Source organism: Rhinolophus ferrumequinum, chromosome 25 (assembly GCF_004115265.2).
Source record: "Rhinolophus ferrumequinum isolate MPI-CBG mRhiFer1 chromosome 25, mRhiFer1_v1.p, whole genome shotgun sequence".
NCBI lineage: Eukaryota > Metazoa > Chordata > Mammalia > Chiroptera > Rhinolophidae > Rhinolophus > Rhinolophus ferrumequinum.
Window position 1 is genome coordinate 36769795 of NC_046308.1, and position 14807 is coordinate 36784601.

Genomic DNA, 14807 nt, shown 5'->3' on the forward strand with positions numbered 1-14807 from the left:
TGCTTACCTCTCCTATTTGTTCATTCACCACGTATTTATTGAACATCTATTATATACCAACTAATATGCTAGATGCTAAGGGTTTTGTGGCTTAAAAAAGCAAAAACACGACCCGTGTTTAAAAAGCTTAGAGTTTAGTGTAAAAAAAAAAGTGTCAGAGATGGCGCAAAATGAGGAAATTATCAATTAGTTGTTTACCTTATAGCCAGACAGCACTTTTTCAAAAGCAAATCTGATATCTTAAAATCCTTCAACTGTTCCCAGCATCTGCCTAATCTCAGTACTGTACAAGGCAGTCATGGTAAGTCAATTCCTGCTTGCATCTCCAGTTTCGTCATCTGCCTCCCATCTCCCCCATGCACCCTATTTGCCAATCATGCCAAACGACTTGTAGTGACCTGGGCTTTGCCATGTGCATGCTACCTACATCTCCTGTCTAGCGAACAATCTGTTCATAGATTCAGTGAACATCTATGGTATGCCAGGCATTTTACCCAGGTTATCTTATTTAATCCTCACAACAGTCCTGTGGGGTCGATAGTATCACCCTCATTTACAAATGCGGAAACTGAGACTAGGAAAGGCCAAGATAACTCGCTCAAGCCGGCAGAGCCAGAGAGAGGCAGTGCCAGCATCTGAACCCAGATATGTTCAAATCTCAATCATAACTAGATCACCTCTCTTCTCTTGTCCACCTGATAAAACTCCCACACCTGCTTCAGGTCTCAGATCAAACATCACTTCCTTTCCAAAGCCCCCTGCCTGCCCAGGCAACATCAGATAGTTCTTCTGTGCTTCCCTGAGGACTTGAACTCCGATTACAACCCTTATTACCTTGTGCCACTCCGTCCCCATCTGTTTACTCATCGGTCCCCCCTACAATCCCTTGAGCAACTGCTCACAGTGATCTTGTGCTAGCCATTTAAATCCTCCTGCTGGCATGTAATCGGCATGTAATAAATATTTGCCGGATGGATTAATGAATGCTTATCAACCTCTTTCTCAAGGTTGAAATAGAAACCCTCTGGACATAATTTATCATCTACATATCTTAACAGTCATGTCAGGACATCAGATGGCCTCAAGTCTAACATGGCAACCTTAAAAAAAAAAAAAGTAGCGCCATGGCAATGCAGTAACAGAGCCTCAAAATCCAGACTCCAGGAGGTGAAGTCACTGTGGGAACAAAGTCCCAGAGAGCAGTTTCCAAGCTCTCGGCCTCACGTAGAAAGGTGCTGACTCGGGTAGTAGATGGCTGTCAGCTGTTAGATGGCTAATTGATCATCAGCTGTAGCCAGTTAGCCAATTAGCCACTGACATAACTGCAGCGGCTGCACTGGTTGGAGAGTCGAGTCAAAAGTCGAGTAGAGTCGGTTGGTTGGCAGGCAGAGAAGCGGACAGCAGGTTGCAGGTTGTGTGACTCCAGCCTCCAGTGAGACTATAGTGGTATGACTCCCCTACCTATGGCTCCGTGGGTGTTCCTTTTTGGCCTAGCCACATCCTGCGTTCTTATGTGGGGAGCGGCCCCGCAGGCCACCTCGCACTAGAGACCCCACAGGCCACCTCACACGATAAATGGCACAGCGAGCAGGGTCTCCCGCACGACAAATGGCGCAGCGAGCAGGGTATGGTGCTGGCCAAGGCCTACCGAGGCATGGTGGAGCAGTTTGTGCATGTGAGAGCTCAGCTTCGGGAGGCCCGTGAGGAGCGGCACTGGGAACGGGAGGCGCGGTCTGCCTGGGAGACTCAAGCCTCCAGCTGGCACACCACCCTCTTGGCCATGGAAGGCGTTGCCTTCATTTTGGTGATCTGCTGCGGCCTTAAGCTCCGAGGGTTGTGGACATATTATACCAAAGCCTCCACCCACTCAGACACCTGGCACGGTGAGCAAGATTCCGGCCAGGTAGAAATGGAGTCTGACTCTGGGCAGGAGGACGTGTGGCCCCCACACAGTGTGTGGTGTCCAGTGGCCACTGTTCTCAGGAGTTGGACCCCCAAGAAGGGGTGGGAGGACATGGATGGCTCTCCGGCCAGCGTGGAGAGGGCCCTGCAGGCTCTGGCTGAGCAGTTGCCAGAGAAGGAGAAGGCTACAGCCGGCCGCATGGGCTGGATGTTCCTCACGGCCTTGAGTCTCAACGCAGAAAATGCGCTTAATGAAATGGCACAGGTGCCGGACCAGGTGTCCCGGTTGGAAGCGCTGAAAGCTCAGGTCCGCCTGTGAGAAGGGGGGCCCCACAGTGGAGACTCTGAGGCAGAGGCAGAGGAAGTGAGTGGAGACAATGTAGCTCCCAACCCCCAAGCCCGGCCAATCTTGAAGTAAAGGGTAAAACGTGAGCAACCTTTGGGCCCCGGGGCGTTGCTGCAGGCAACCCAGCTGTGACTGAGTTCACAACCTGCACCCCTTACACTCCCACTGAGTTGCAGGAGCTGGGGAGGCGGTACCGACAGCGCCCTGGAGAGCCAGTCTCGGCTTGGCTACTACGTTTATGGGATGAGGGAGCAGACAACATTCTCTGCTCCCCAGGCGAGATGGAAAAGCTAGCCTTTGTGACAGTGCATCCGTCCCTGCGACAAAGGTTACAGAACTGCCATAGGTTGGCCCAAGACCAGGGCAACCACACTCAAATGGAGTGGCTCACTGCTGCGGTACGCACAGTATGGGGACAGGCTGGCGAGCTGCCAGACACTGTGAGTCAATGGCAGTCATATACGGAATTTACTCAAACCATCCGTGAAATGGGTATAAGACATGCTATTTTCAACCCTAATATGTGGGGGCTGGATGACGAGCTTTTTACAGGCAGCATGAGAGATCTGGTTTTGGATACTGCACCTGAAGTGCTTTTGGATCCTTGGTTGCCATTCTTACGCCCTATGTGGGGCGACAGATCCATGAAGTTACAACTGCCGTGGCCACCGTAGGGGATGTTCAAAGCCGGAGGCAAAGGAAGTTAAGACAGAAGGTCTGAGTAGTTGAGACCTGGAAGCCCAAACCAAAAGTAAGGAGGCGAGGTTGTGGGCCTCAGAGAGTAACACGCGCACAGATGTGGCATGATCTTGTGGCAGCAGGGGTCGATCGGGAAAAAATAGACCGGCAACCCAATGAACTCTTGATGGAACTTTGGAAACAGTTGCGTCTGGAACAGTAATTCCGGAGATGCTTAAAGGAGAAGTCTGGGAAAGCGCGACCCATGTCCCTCCAGGACTTCATGCGGCTGCTTGAGGCCGACTCCATTCAGCTTGATTAGGGGAGGGGCCAAGGTACCCAGTCAGAGGGGACGAGCAGGGACCGGAGGCCCCACTGTCCATACATTGGTCCCCTTCTAATGTGCAGAGAGTTTTGGCCCTAGTTGACACTGGCGCAGACTGCAGTCTTGTTTATGGGAACCCAGAACTGTTCCCTGACCAGCAATGTGCATTGATGGCTACAGGGGAAAGACTGTGACTGTGAAAGCCATTTCCTTACCACTGGGTATAGGAAGGCTTCCCCCTCGTACCCACAAGGTTTATGTCTCCCCCGTTCCGGAGTATTATCTAGGGGTGGACGTGCTACATGGCCTCAGCTTACAGACGACGGTAGGAGAGTTCCGTCTCCGGATCCGGGTGGTGAAAGTGGTGACACGCGGGCATGCTCACCACCCTCCTCAAGTGTTGCCACAGCCCCGGCACGTGGTTACAGTGCGACAGTACCGCCTGCCTGGGGGACAGGAGGAGACTGGTGGCACCCTAAGTCCAGGAAGTCTGGCTGTGCCCAGAAGGACTGGTGGTGCCCTAAGAAACCCGGGCTGTGCCCAGAAAGCCTGGCTGTGTCCAGGATACTGCATTCACCTCCAGGCTCCTCGCACAGGGACCCTCGCGGAAGACGCTTGTCGCGTAGATTGTGGGGCGAGACCCTGCAGGAGTGGAGTGTGGGGACAGAGCCCCAGAGAGCAGTTTCCAGGCTCTCGGCCTCACGTGGAAAGGTGCTGACTCGGGTAGTAGATGGCCGTCAGCTGTGGCAAGTTGGCCGTCAGCTGTAACCAGTTAGCCAATTAGCCCCTGGTATAACTGCCGCGGATGCATTGGTTGGGGAGTCGAGTCGAGAGTCGAGTCAGTCGGTTGGCAGGCAGAGAAGCGGACAGCAGGTTGCACGTCATGTGAGTCCAGCCTCCAGTGAGACTAGTGGTATGACTCCCCTACCTATGGCTCCATGGGTGTTCCTTTTTGGCCTAGCCACATCCTGCATTCTTATGTGGGGAGCGGGACTAGAGGCCCCGCAGGTCGCCCTGCACGAAAAATGGCGCAGTGAGCAGGGTCTCCCACACGACAGTCACACTTCCAAAACTCTTGCTCCAGGAATTGAACACAGTCTAAATAGGCATTGTTGTCATCAAAGTGACCATACGTCCAATCAAGAGCTACCATTTCATTCTCAATTATAAGAGACAGTGTCAAAAAAAAAAAAAGTGAGCACACCTGCAACCAAAAGTTATTTCATTCTGGGGTAATTGAACCCAATTCATTGGTGGTTAAGAGAAATCCTGGGAACAGTACCTCGGAAATAAAAGGGGAAAGGCTAAGGTAAGGGAGGGAGATGTATTTACGTGTTTTTAGACATTTAAAAAATGACATACAAATCATATGTAAATGACTTACAATGAGTCACAATATGATTTTTTTACTCAACAGTTCCACTACATTTACACATTATCAAAACTTCAGTACATCAGCCCTAACACAGGTTCTCTTTGACCTGCGCTGCAAAATGCAGACAGGCTCGTTTGGGGAGCACCCTGATTAGTTACAGGGTCTGGATACCTGATGAGAGCCAAGGACACTCTGCCCAGAAGAAAGCACAGAGACACATAATTGCCGTATGTGACAGAGGCTTGTGGACCCTCTCCTCAAGTCCACCCAAGGACCTTAATGGTTCACGGACCCAGACTGAAAACACCTGACGTCAACTCCCTCCAAAGGGTATGGGCTAGAGAAGGTTACAGAGAAAGAACCACAGTGCTGGAATTAAATGGCATCTGTTTCTGTGACCAATCACATTCACTCTGTGCTCCAGGTCCTGAAGCAAATGCTAGCGTCAGGAATGGTCCAGCTCTGAGGTCTTAATTCCACACCTGATTTCATAATCTACAGTCTGGGATGAGGGATGGCAAGGGGCGAAGAAAAATGAAGCTGCCTGTTTCTACCTCCCTATGCAAATGCAGACATAAACACACATGTCCAAACTAACGGCAGGATACCTGACCAGGGCCCAGGCCACCTCTTCCTCAGAGCACCCCCCACCACCTCCCCTTGACAGCTAGTTGGTTGATCCCAAACCACTTACAACTTCAAGAGCTAGTTGACGAGCAGGTTTGTAAGAGGGTAAGCCTGGCGATCATTACACTCGACCTCGCAGATAGCAACATTACAACCAGACAGCACTTGGAACACACTGTTTGGGATCCAAACCCAGTTGCAGATGCCTGTTGCCATGGCTGCCTCTGTGCATGGCCAAGGGGATATAACACCTTGAACCATCCATGCTCAAAGTGGGTACTCAAATGTTTGTGGAAGGAGGGAAAAGAGAGGGAAAGGAGGCAAGGAGGCGAGAGTGGGGGGTCGGGAGGATTCAGGGAGACCAGGGAGGCCTGTTCTCATTTAGTTTTGTTCTTCCTAGCTCCTTTCTGCAAAGAAAACAAAGTATTTGACAGATCTAAGCTTGTTAAAATAACAGATGCATGTAATTTTCAACAATATGCAGACTAGACGATGAAAGCGCAGAGAGGTTAAGTAACTTGGATCAGACCACACAGCATGTGGGAATGAGAGAAAGGAGCCAAGAATCTAGTTCTGTGATTTCCAGAGATGTGTCCTAACCACTTTAACACATTACTGCCCTCAGCACCACTGCTGCTTCAGCTTCCTACCTCATCCTCGCTTCCATACACACGGGGTACCGAACCTGCTCCAGAAGTCTGAGCCTCGTCCAGTCTTCCTTCTCTGAGAGAAAGGAAACCCAGCCATATGGCCAAAAAGGAAGGACCTCAATCCGAGGGCTGAGATAGTCTAGGACTACAGGTCCGTCCCTGTACACAGGGGCTTGGGTTGGGGCTTACAGACAATGCCTCCTTAGATCCCGCATCCATTCCCAGTGGCTCAAGCTCCTTGTTTGGAAAAATGCACAGAAAAACAAATTTCAGATTGCAAGCAGTATTCGGGAGAGATGTTCCTGAGAAACCTATCTCAGGAACGCCCTCTAGCGTGCCTATGGGGTCCACGCGACATAGCACCCTGGCACCATTCCCAAGAGGTGCCCAGAACCGCACTCCCATTGGGGCATCAGATGGGCGGTGGGAGGGAACAACAGAAGCATCTGCCGCTCAGAGACAAACTCCTCGCCAATCCCAAGGCCAACATCTGCTGCAGGATGAGAGGCAGGCTCTGTTCTTGACTATCCAGCCCACACCAACCCCACCCATTCCTTATACAACAGGCAGAGGGAAGGAGAATCACACAGAAGGTGAAAAGAAAGTGTGGAGATGGCACAAATGGATTAAGAAAGCACCGTAATGCATGGAAGAGGCAGAGGAAGAAGAGAGAATAAAGTAGAGAGGGGTGACTAAAAAGAGACAGGATAAAGAGAAATGAAAAAAAACAAGGCAAAGTTAGAGACAGATAGACACATAAGTCTGCCCAGACAAAGCTATAGATCTCTCTCTCACACACACACACTCAGACTTCTGGGCACATAAAGGTGAGGAGTATGTTGTGTTGGACCCGGTCCTTCCTCTCTTCTCCTGAGGTCCTCATGCTCACATCACTTCCCTCCATTCTGACACAGCCCCTGGATGCTCGGGAGTGGTGGGCTGAGGGACAGGAGGGGAGAGAAAAGTGAACCAAAGGCAGAACTTGCCAAGCGAAGCCACTTACGCACAGTGCGGCCGGCAGCATTTCCATCCTACCTTTGCTGTCGCCATATCAGCCGGCTCCATGATCCCTGCTTGGCCTAAGGAGCAGTAGCACCACCCAGAGAGAAAAGGCAGAGTCACAAATGTCCACCACAAAGAATAAACCACCCCTCTGGAAGGTCAGGGAGAATAAGAGACTTATTTCTACTTTCTGGACCCCTGGGACCTCCTCTGTTGGGGGAGAGGAAAGAGCCTTAGGGTCCCAAGAAAGCCTGAGGGGCCTGTCTATGTCCCCACAGATGCCCATATCAGGCCCATCAGGGGGCTCTCCCCTTGCCTGGCACTTCTTCCTAGGAGGCAAGGGTGGGGCTCAACAGGGCGCCCCCTGCTGGGGGAGAGCACAGAGGTGAAGGCCTGACCCTCCCATCACCCACCCAACGCGGTCCCCACCGGTCAGGAAGAGGAGAGCATGTGGAAGGGCCAACTGAGCAAGTGCTGAGGGCAGCAGGAAGGGAGAAGGCTAAGGGCTAGTGGTGTGGGGGGGAGGGGGGCGGTGTGAGAACCTCAAGAAGGTGCGGGTACTCAGATGGAAGCAGGAGGTGCTGTGCAAGGAGGTGCCGGAGCCACAAAGCTGGAGCCCAGCACGGCAAGGTGGAGGATGCAAAGGGAGAGGAATTCGCCCGGTGAAGCCACTCACCTTGCAATAACATTCAGACTGACTGAGGCCTACACAGGAGCCAGGAGAGGGCGGCTCACACCCCCACTCCACACCCAGAGACTCCCAGCCTCTGTCTAAAGCTACATGAGAGCAGCCGGCCACCCGGCTGGATCTGCAGAGGCCCCTGGCTCTCTCGGAGCAGCCTGATTGGAGGAGCAGGATGACTTCATCCGGCCCCATTCATCACTCTAGGTTTCCTGCCCAGCAGGGACAGGCCGCTCTGCTTGCAGTGACTACAGCTTACTCTCTGGCCCATTTTACTCTGGCAGCCCGAGGAAAGGGATCAGAGTACCCCAGGCCCTAGAGGGAAGAGGGGAACAGGCTTCTCCCATTTCTACTTTAAAACACAGTGCGTGTGTCCACTGAGTGCACTTGCTTATGCCGCCGCCAGCATAAATGCAGAAAAGCAACTCCCCTCCTTGAAACCAGCAAAGAAACAAGGTTGTCTGCTCTGGTGAACCACTTATCTTCCTGTCAAAATGTTAAATCAAACACATACAAGTCTTTAGAGATAGTTCTCCCAGTCAGAGAGAGTAGCCTATGGAAAAGCAGACCAATGTCCTCAGGCATCCCTAAATATATATAACTCCTTCCTAGCATTTTCCCTCTGTCAACTCCAGCTCTGTCAGCTCATCTCATGTGCTAACCTGGGCTTGCTTTTACTGACATTGATTCCTTCATGTCTATATGGCTTCAGACCAACAAAATGTTAAAGATGCATGGGACCTTAAGGCTTCAGCTCCATTTCACAGATAAGGAAACTAAGGCCCAGAAAAAAAAAAAGCAAAAAGGTCAAAGAAAGGTATCCCAGCATGTTTCCCAATTCCTTATAGACTTTTCCCTCAGAAATGGTGAGCTCCTGAGAGAAACTGATGCCCCTTTATTCCCCCTTCCCTTTTCCTCCCCACCCCGCTCCCAATCCACTTCCTAGAGCATAGAAACACCCAGCAAAGCAAGGGCTCAATTGATTAAAATATGGGAGAATAAAAAGAAGAAGGCAATGAGTGTGTATCACTCATTCAGTTCCCCCTACATTTCCCCTCATTCTTTTCTCTTATCCTGCTTCTGTTCAAGCCTGACTTCACAATGAAACTGCACACTTAGGTAGACCAATGCACAGTAGGAAAGAGTTTTCCAAAAGAAATGACAATACCAACAATTCTACCAGGGTACTTTACCAGCATCCAAGTGTCTGACTTAACGACAGGAATAATAATAGAACAACTCCCAATGGTACAGTGCTCCATAATTTACAATGCATTTCAAATTAATTAACTCATTTGATACACACAGGAACCCTGTGAGGTATTGTTTTTCCCATTTCCAAGATAATTAAAATGAAATTCAGAGATTCTAAGTGACTTGCCCAAGGTCACTTAGCATAGCAGAACTGGGACTCAAACCCATGTTCACTGACTTCAAATTCCTTTCCACTAAGTACACAGTAACAAATTTCCCACCACTTCACTTTTGCCCCCTTAATCTGTCTCCATCTGCTGCTCCCCATTATTATACTCGCAGAAAATGAAAAAAATCTGAATTAATTTGATATTTCCCTTTGGGACCCCCTCCTCTTTTTTGAAGATGGCAAATTATATGAAAATACATAATCAAATATTAGGGGGAAAAAATCTTGGGCCTATCCAAAGGTTAGTGCATAGATTTAACGAATTTCCTGCATCCAATGGAAACTGTTTTTAAAAAGCATCATCAAAGATTCAATCATGTTCACTTCATTTAGGCAGAAAAGTAGACCAAGACCCCTGACCAAATTGGTCAACTATCAAGATTAAAATTAAGGGGGGAAAAAGGATATGTACCCTGGTTCCTGAAGGTACATATTTTCCAGCCATCATAAACACACAATGTGTCACTTCTCCTGTTCCTATCCCACCTTACTCTACTAACCCAAGGGGCAGCAAGTTCCATAAACCCATATGATGACCCATATACAAAAGGACAGGGATGAGAGTACTAGAATATCATTTAGGCCAGTGGATAGGTTTTCTTTTATTCATTGCCTGGTTCCCATAAGCCCTACACTACGGTCACAGATGCGATCAACTTGAACATGGTAAGAAACGTTGCTAGTATATTACAGGAGAGGTATTCCACCACCCCCCGCACACACACACACACACACACACACACACAAGTATGTGAGGACCATGCCAGTTCCACGCGTCATCTCTGCCTGGAGGTCTGTAATGCTCCTTCTGGCTATCACTGTGGCCTTCAGTCCTCTCTTCTTGGGCTGCCAGTCAAACACACAAACAGATGGAGAGCAGAAGGCGAGTACCCGCGAATGAGGATGTTCTGTTTCATCAAAATCACACAGAAATCAGACCCATGTTAATGGGACTCCATCCAGTCTCCCAAACGACCAAACCCATTTACCTACTCAGTCCTTAAAGGTATCCAACTGCCACACAGCCACTGATGGTGAGCACAGCAGACGGCAGTTAGGAGAGCTGTGCAGCCAGACGCATCCATGTCTATTTTACAAAGCCATTCATATGTCTTGAACTCAAAGCAGCAGGGAGAGTGCTATCAGCTACAGAATAAACAACCTAGAAGATGGGGCAGGGTGGGAGGCAGGGGATCATCCTAGGCTTTAATGAGAGAGCAGAGAAGGAATATGTACCAGAGTTCAAAGATAATTCCAGGAAGACAGAAAAGAGAACGACACTGAAAGGGAAAAAGAAAGACAAACTGATGCAGAGTATATAATTAAGGAGCAATAGAATCGCACTTCTGCTACTTACCTGAAAGGAATCAATCTAAGTAATTCCTTATAGGACAAATAACTCCTCTATTCTATGCATTTGCTTTTCAAACTAGAGATCAGAAGCTCTCTCTTCTGTAACTTCATCTCATTCCATCTTGCTTGATATTTAGCGAAAAGATAAATAGATAGACCTCTTTATGTTATCATTTTCTCTCTAGGGCAATTATTTGTACTAATTACTTTACCCTAGGTATTATGTTCTAACTCCTTAATCACTATACTTATGCACTAAGTTAAGGAAGGGGGGAAAATACCCGCAGATGCTTGAAGAGAGGCTGGAATGAGTTTTGTCAGGGGATAGTTAAGATATGGTGGGAAGTACAAGCACCCAGTTCTCTAAAGACAACTCAGAAGTTGGATGCTGCATCTGTTTCTTTAGGAAGAGCCTCCTCTATGGCAGCTGCCTTTTGGTGGGAGGGGCTGCAAGCAAACCACATAAAGCAGTTTCAAACCCTGGTCACATCAACTTTCCCCTGCTGCACTATGGGATATGTAGTTCTTTGAGTAAAAGGCCATGTGGGGACAGAGACAGGAGTGCAGTTTCCAGGCTCTCGGCCTTACGTGGAAAGGTGCTCACTTGGGTATTAAACAGCCATCAACTGTGATTGGATGGCCATCAGCTGTGGCTAGTTAGTGAGCCACTGGCCACTAATATAACTGCTGTGGCTACGCTAGCGGGAAAATGGGAGCTAGCAAGAAGACGGTGGCTGAGCCTGCAAGCAGCGGAGTGAGGGTTGCAGATGTGTGTCTCCTGTTTCCTGTGTCTCCAACCCAGCCGCCCGCGAGACTACAGTGGTATAACTCCGCTATCTATGGCTGCGTGGGTGTTCCTTTCTGGCCTCACCATGTCCTGTGTGCTTATGTGGGGAGCGGGAGCAGAGACCCCCCAGGACGCCCCGCGTGACAGGCCACATTTGCATTGCTTATAACATGTGCACCTTGATCCCTCTGCCGGTCCTGAGACTACAAATATAGATCAGACGCCTTTGCCAAAAAGGTGAAATTCCTTTTCTCTAGAGTCTGATTACTGATTGTAAACTAAAAAGATGGCGATAAAACAGGAAGTCTCACAGAACTACAGGAGACCAGAAACACGATAGACCTTGAGAGGTCACTTGATGTCTTCTCTCCCCGTATACAGGAAATGGCAGCTTTAATTGAGAGGAGAGACAGAAAAGAGGAAAGGAAAAAGAGAGGGAGGGTGAAGGAGAAAAAGGGCAATGTGTGTGTTTCCCATGATTGTGTGTCTCTTTGGAAGGTGACTTCTCATCTCTTTTGCTTATTAACCATCAACTGCTTAGAGGCAGTGTCATGCGGGACGGCCTGCGGGGTCTCTCAGGTCCCGCTCCCCACATAAGAACGCAGGACACGATGAGGCCAAAAGGGAACACCCACGGAGCCATAGATAAGGGAGTCACACCACTATAGTCTCGCTGGTGGCTGGGTTGGAGACACAGGAAGCAGGAGCCACTATCCGCAACCTGCCGTCCACTTCTCTGCAATCCGCAACCCGTACTCTGCTGTGCTAACTGCAATCCGCACTTGCTAGCTCACCCACCATCTTCTTGCCAGCCCCCATTTTGCTGCTAGCGTAGCCACGGCAGTTATATTAGTGGCCAATGGCTCACTGGTTACAGCTGACGGCCAACCAGCCACAGCTGATGGCCATCCGATCACAGTTGATGGCCATTTACTACCTGAGCCAGCACCTTTCCACGTGAGGCCGAGAGCCTGGAAACTGCACTCCTGGCTCTGTCCCCACAGGCAGGTAAACATAAAGAGCATGACTTTCAAGCCATTCTGCTTAGCTGTGAAGTTTGACTCAACACACCTGCCATCTGTGTGGGCTTGGGCCAGTTACTTAGCCTCTCTGTACCCCCATTTCTTCATCTACGAAACAGGGATGATGATATTTCTCAGCTTAGAGGCTGCCATGAAGAGTAAATGAGATAACTAACGTAAGGAAAGGGCCGAGGACCGTGCCCGGCACAATTACAGTAAAACTACCTAAGTGTTAGGTGTTATTTCTTTATTTATTTTAATTCAGTGGTTTACCTCCTGTCTTCCCCTATCCACGTGATATATCCTACCCGGGCATGACATTTTAAGACCCCTGCGGAGTTGGTGATGGTGGCGATAGACTGGACAGAAAACAAACCCACCTGCTTTTTTAGGCGAATAAAGACATTAAAACAGCAAAGAAGGACAGTCATTAGAATAAGGAAAACGAATAATGAAAAGAACTACAACAGGTAATGCTGAACAGTAATGGACATTAAGGAGGGCGTGTAGGGAAATTTGAGAAAAAAAGTCATCAAAGAACAATAAAAGAGTCCAAAATGAATATAAAGAAGGGAAAGAAAGATTCACAAAGAAAATCAGGGAACGTGATCATGTTGGCAGTGGAAGGAGAAAGGAGACTAAACAATGTTAAACTCCAAGTGGAAATTTCCATGGGAGGATTTGACCAAAACGTCTGAAAAAGGTTATGGATGGATAGAAAGAACCCAGCATGAAATGGCAGAAACTAGAGAGATGGCAGCAAATACTACAAAGTTCAAGTCTGATGGTTTTGCAAAGCTGAACTGCTCTCTGGAGAAGTTGGGTGTTGTGGGAGGGCTGGGGTGGAGAGTTTCTGAAGTAGTCAGGACAACTAGGGAATGAAATGGGTGGTAAGGACTGAGGTTCAGGTTCTAGGAGGAAAGAAAACAGCCTTAGGCACTAGTCACCCATAGTTCTGCACCCCCCAGCTAGGAGTGAGATGTCAGGAGAAGGGAGGAAGGGCTATTCAAGTGCAAGTGCCAGCTGGCTGGATAAAGGGACAATGCCAGGGCATCAGCCTCCCACAGCCGCTCACATAGGGAAGCTCAGACTCAGGGTCTTTGCTGGTATCAGTGCAGTTGTACATGGAGTTCCTCAGGGTAAAATGAGGTAGGCAAAAAAGGAGATCCATCTCTCTTTGAATTGCTGCTAGCAATTTCTGAGACCTCCCAAGCAACAGTACTGGATGTTAATATTACCTCCACACCAGCCTCTAGAACTGGACAGGGAGGGCAGTGTAGCTCACTGGTTAGAGTTAAATTGCCTGATTCAAATTCCAGCCCATCATTTAATAGCTGTGTGATCTTATATAAGTTATGAAACCTCTCTAATCCTCAGTTTTCTTATCTATAAAATGGAGGTAATAACAATACTATTTCATAGAAAAAATGGTGAATGTAAACGAGAGCACTGTGACTAACACGTGAGAGGCACATTCAATAAATGTTAACGAAAACAATGTCGTCTTTACAATTACTGTATGAAGGGCACTCAGGAGGGTGGGAACACCAGGAGTTCCCCCAAACCTGCATGCCATCTGCACTTGGTGCCAACGCAAAGCTGGCACTGGTCTGGTTACACAACTCCTCCCCTTACCTACCATCCAGACCCAATCAAACCAACTCCAGCCAGCAGTTCCTGTCCTGCACTTTCAAATGACAAATTTGAGCAAGTGCTTCAAAAATGGAAAGGGTCATAAATGCATAGGGCAGATCATTTGCCCACTCCCTGTCCTGGAGGTTCACTCCTATGCCTGTACCAATTTTCACCAAAGACCTACAGGTGGGCTGCAGAGAATTTCATAGCCTTTCACACAAAGGTTCAGGGTGAGGATATATGGGAAGCCACATGATTAACTGAGCAGGGGGTCAGCAGGGAAGGGAGAGGGAGAAGGCCAATAAATAATATTTCCTGACCTTTTTATGGTGCACAGTTAATGGCCGCCACATGTTTCCATTGTACAACCAACAGTCCATGCAGACTGTGGAGGCCGGTGCTGGTAGGAGAGTTAGGATGGAAGACTAACTTGAATGCCCGAATGCCATTGGGACCTCACTTGGTGCAGGCCACTGGCAAGACCCTCTAGTGACTACTGCTGAAGCTGAGAGAAAAACAAGATAAGGTGACAGACTATAGGCACCGATCCTCGGACAGTCCCTGAGCAGCAGCAATCTCAGGGACGCCTGCTGCACGAGAGGGTTTCACTCCCCCATTCTTCTCCATAGCTGCCAGAACAGGCCAGTGGGAACTGAGAAAAAGTCTCTATGTTGGGAGTGCTGTCCTTCAGTGATCAGGTCTCTTCTAGGGAACGAGGCTGAAAGATGCAGTTACAGATCTCTGACAATTCTGGAACTAGGGACTGGGGAGGAGATACAAAGCCAGCAACACACAAAGGAAAATGTGGAGAGGAATGTTTCCAGAGCCTACTCCCCTCTCCAGACTGTCCTTTGGTTTCCTTCCGAAGGACACTGGCTCCAATGTGGAGGTCTGCCATTATAGCAGTTACATCCAGAAAGTAAACAGGCCATTAAGCTACAGGAGCTGGGTGAGGCAGGAAACAAAAGAAGGACCAAAGAAAATGCCGTTTAAATGTTCA

The 14807-nt window shown here is 48.9% G+C and overlaps 1 protein-coding gene across 23 annotated transcripts in view; it reads right to left on the reverse strand.

The window, feature by feature from the left end:
• GRAMD1B (GRAM domain containing 1B) overlaps window positions 1-14807 on the reverse strand; it is a 240304-nt gene that overhangs the window by 106636 nt on the left and 118861 nt on the right. Inside the window, exons 1-2 of one of the 23 annotated variants that reach the window (XM_033098307.1) lie at window positions 7582-7660; window positions 6939-6982 (exon numbers count right to left, since the gene is read on the reverse strand). The exons of 21 other annotated variants lie outside the window; for them this stretch is intronic. The gene's annotated coding sequence lies outside the window, so the exon portion shown is untranslated. One more of the 23 variants, XM_033098298.1, reaches the window with a different exon arrangement.